The 4402-nt window shown below is 45.0% G+C and overlaps 2 non-coding genes across 2 annotated transcripts; one reads left to right on the top strand and one right to left on the bottom strand.

Annotated features, from left to right (window-relative positions):
• Positions 1 to 2337: 2337 nt before the first annotated feature.
• TRNAG-GCC lies at positions 2338 to 2408 on the bottom strand. Its single transcript has one exon. It is a non-coding gene; the product is annotated as a tRNA-Gly (tRNA).
• A 131-nt stretch (positions 2409 to 2539) lies between these two features.
• On the top strand, positions 2540 to 2612 carry TRNAK-CUU. The gene has a single exon. It is a non-coding gene; the product is annotated as a tRNA-Lys (tRNA).
• The last annotated feature ends 1790 nt before the right edge of the window (positions 2613 to 4402 follow it).

Below are 4402 nucleotides of genomic sequence, written 5' to 3'. Positions count from 1 at the left end.
AAGCTGGGAGCCGTCCTCCATCCACCGGCCGCAGCTCTCCCCAGCAGCAGGCGCAATGCGGTGATGTCATCACGCATGCCGGACTTGGAAGGAGACTGGAGAACGTGAAGGGAGGAATGGCCACGAATGTCCGGCTTGCTCTTCATTCATTTCAGGGCCCAGTTCTTGAGGGAGGTGCAGCTCCCAGAGGTGGGATTTGTATCTTTGGGCATTTATAAGTATACCCTGTCAACATGCCATAAATGTGCCGGATGGCAAAAAAACCCTTTAAAGGGGTTGTCCGGGTTCAGAGCTGAACCTGGACATATCCCCATTTTCACCCAGGCAGCCTCCCTGACTTGAGCATCAGAGCAGTTCATGCTCCATTGCTCTCCTTTGCTCTGCGCTAAATCGCGCAGGGCAAAGGCATTTTCTGGAGATCCGGTGATGTACCGGGATCTCTGGGCTAGGGCAGCGCTAAAGCCCGCCCATCAGAGCTGGTGAAGTCACCGAACACACTGCCCGGCAGTGTATTATTGTAAATAAAAGAGCCCTTGCCCTTTGCGATCCAGCGCAGGGCAAAGGAGAGCATCGGAGCATGAAATGTTCCGATGCTAAAATCAGGGGGGCTGCCGGGGTGAAATTATGGGTATGTCCGGGTTCAGCTCTGAACCCGGACAAACCCTTTAGGCTGCGCTCACACGGGCGAGTATTCCGCGCGGATGCGATGCGGGAGGTGAACGTATTGCAACCGCACTGAAAACTGACCCATTCATTTCTATGGGGCTGTTCAGATGAGCGGTGATTTTCACGCATCACTTGTGCGTTGCGTGAAAATCGCAGCATGCTCTATATTCAGCGTTTTTCACGCAACGCAGGCCCCATAGAAGTGAATAGGGTTGCGTGAAAATCGCAAGCATCCGCAAGCAAGTGCGGATGCGGTGCGATTTTCACGCATGGTTGCTAGGTGACAGTCTATTCACTGTATTATTTTCCCTTATAACATGGTTATAAGGGAAAATAATAGCATTCTGAATACAGAATGCATAGTAGGTGATCAATTGAGGGTTAAAAAAAAATAAAAAATTAACTCACCTTCTCCTCTTGTTCGCATAGGTCCCGGTCTCTTCTTTACTTCTTTAATGATGAGCTGTGGGCTAAAGCACCTGTGGTGACGTCAGATCACATGCTCCAATCACATGGTACATCACCACGGTGATGGACCATGTGATTGGAGCATGTGATCTGACGTCACCACAGGTCCTAGCCGGTAGTTCATCATTAAAGAAGAGACCGGGAACTACGCGAACAAGAGGAGAAGGTGAGTTAATTATTTTATTTTTTTTAACCCTCAATTGATCACCTACTAAGCATTCTGTATTCAGAATGCTATTATTTTCCCTTATAACCATGTTATAAGGGAAAATAATAAAATCTACAATACAACTAACCCAAACCTGAACTTCTGTGAAGAATTTCGGGTCTGGGTACCACAGTCGGTTTTTTATCATGCGAGTGCAAAACACATTGCACCCGCGCGATAAAAACTGAACATCGGAACGCAATCGCAGTCAAAACTGACTGCAATTGCGTACCTAATCGCGCGGGTTTGCCGCAATGCACCGGGACGCATCCGGACCTAATCCGGACACGCTCGTGTGAACCCAGCCTTAAGCATTCTTTCCTCCATAAAATTAAGTTACATTTTAAAATTGATGCAACTAGTGTATTTAATACCCTATAATGGTTGTGGATGTGCGTGTGGGGGGGATGGGGGCACTAAAAAGACTTCATGCACAGGGTGCCATGTAACCTGAGGCTGGATCTATATATGATATACCTCATGGTTTCAGCCGCACCCAGGGGCGCACCACCAATGAGGCCAGGTGAAGCAATCACCTCAGGCAGCACCTGGTAGGGGCAATAGGGGGGGCAGCCGAAGGGCCATGGGCTGAAGGGAAGGAGCTAGGTAAAAAATTGGCATTGGCGCTGTTTCCGTTTTCGCCTCAGGCAGCAGAAAGTAGAAAGTCTAGGTGCCCCCCTGGCCGGACCCTTTTCTTTTTACGCTCATAACTACATACATGTATCTGTGAAAATATCGGAACATCATGTAAGTTAACCTAGTTCTTCTCATATAGGATATTTTAATTTCACCTATAAATGTATCGTACAGTTAGGTGTGTCAAGAACGAAGACACCAGCCCTGACCTGAGGGTTTGGCAGGGTTACATAGCCACACCTTTACACAAAGCAAGGTTGTATCTGTGAAGCGAATCTGGAACAACATGGATTGTATCCTACACAGCGTTTCTGCCATAGTCATAACTTAAAAAAAAAATTAAGAATAAAAAAAGTGACTGCATTGGCCGGGAATCGAACCCGGGCCTCCCGCGTGGCAGGCGAGAATTCTACCACTGAACCACCAATGCTTGCCTGTTTAAGACTCACTTCCTGCTTTCACTAGAAGTGTCAGCAGCCACCCCGCCCCCTCCCCTCCCACTGCAGAAGCTGCCTTTTCATTCACACACACAGGATATTCTGAAAGTGAGGAACGTCAGAAGCCCGGCTAGCTCAGTCGGTAGAGCATGAGACTCTTAATCTCAGGGTCGTGGGTTCGAGCCCCACGTTGGGCGTTACTTTTTCACTTTTATTTTCCTCCTACTTTTCCTTGAAATGTTTTTTTTTCACACTGCGTCCTTAAAAGATTAGACAGATTACATTTCATTAACCCCTCTGAAGCTGGAGGAAGGCAAAACCAGAAGGACAGGATATGGCTTTTCCACAGTAGAATTGTTGCTTGTTTTTAACAGTCTGTTTAAAAAAAAAGTCACATGGCCCTTTAAGGTGACCGTGCAAATATGCAATAACTTATTTTATCTGAATCATTTGGACAAATGAGAACAGAATTAAGTTGGTTCAGAAAATGTTAAAGTGTCACACTAGATTTTTTTAAATTCATTTTTACATCAAGATCTTCCATGCTGGGTAACGGTTAAAGGGGTATTCCGGTTGGTAAAAGTTATCCCCTATTCACAGGATAAGGGATAACTATCAGATCGGGTGGGGTACTCCCTGCTGCTCCCCAGAAATTACCAGAGCGGTCGGTCTCATATGTGCGCGGCCGCTCCATTCATTTCTAAGGGAGCTAATGGAGATAGACAAGTACAGCGCTCACCTATCCCCAGAACTCCCATAGAAACTAATGGAGCACCCACACCCAATGTGCGACAGGCTGCTACGGTCATTTCAGGGGGGCAGCAGAGGGCCTGCAGGGGATATGGGGCTCCTGTTCTTATGATTGGTGTCGGTTCTACCGCTGGGATAGGGGATAACTTTTACCTACCAGAATACCCATTTAAATATAAAACTTCCTACAAACATAGGGCTTTAATGTTTTTTTTTTTTTGTTTTTTTTATTCGCAGCATGCTCTAAGTATGGCAGTCTTTTCAGGGAACTTCAAAAAGACAGTTCTATAGGGAGAAAAAAAAATCTGAAAAAAAACATTAGAAAAAAATCTATGGACTATAAAAAGGCCACTTAAATTCATGGAGGTTTTTATTTTTTTAAGAAAACAAAAAAAAAAGCCAGGAAATAATAAACAGTGTTACTGTGAAGAAGAGGACTGATGTACACATTATACAAAAACATTACATAGTTTTCAATAAATGCTTAAAAGGCTTTTCCAGGAATATTAACTATTAACAGAAGACCCACAGCCTGCATCTCCTACTGACAGATTCATTCTTATCTGCACCGCGTTCTTATCTTCTGGTCAGGGCATAGACATATTCAACTGAGCTGTCGCATCCAATTACTGGCTTCAGCAGTGACGTATCCCAAGTGACATCTCACCACTGAGGCCAGTCACTGACTGCAGCAGCGCAGCTGACCATGTCCATGCTCTGGCTGGAAAAATAGAGAGCCAGAGACTGGAAGATTTTAGGAATGGGAGCCAGCATGCAGGACTGGAGCAGTGGGGAGCAGGTAAGTATGAACAGGGCCTTCTGTCAATCCTTAATATTCCTGGAAAACCCCTTTATGTAATGCCATAATCAGCACGATGCCAAATTAACCAAGATTATGGTAATTTTTCCTGGTCACGACCTTAAGATTCTCTATAGATGTCGGGTATTTAAAGGGTAACTGTCATATTTTTTTTTATTTGCTAGTTTATTAGAGCTAGGCCTGTATACCTGAGTTAGTCTGTCAATGATTGTCAAAATATCTGTAATTACCTTATAATAACAGCTTTCATTAATGTCCCCTATCCCTTTCCACTGCTCCCTTTAAAGACTGTTGCTTTGGCTTTTCTGTCTCCCAACTTAATGTAAACAGAAGACAGAGGTGCGGTCCTTCACACTGCATGTCTGCATTAGGCTTCAGAGTGAGGGCGTGTTTCTTTCAGTAATCCAATCTGATTGG

Source organism: Bufo bufo, chromosome 4 (genome assembly GCF_905171765.1).
Source record: "Bufo bufo chromosome 4, aBufBuf1.1, whole genome shotgun sequence".
Taxonomy (NCBI): Eukaryota; Metazoa; Chordata; class Amphibia; order Anura; family Bufonidae; genus Bufo; species Bufo bufo.
Note: the sequence above shows the minus strand (reverse complement) of the source record. Positions and strands in the feature narration are given on the sequence as shown.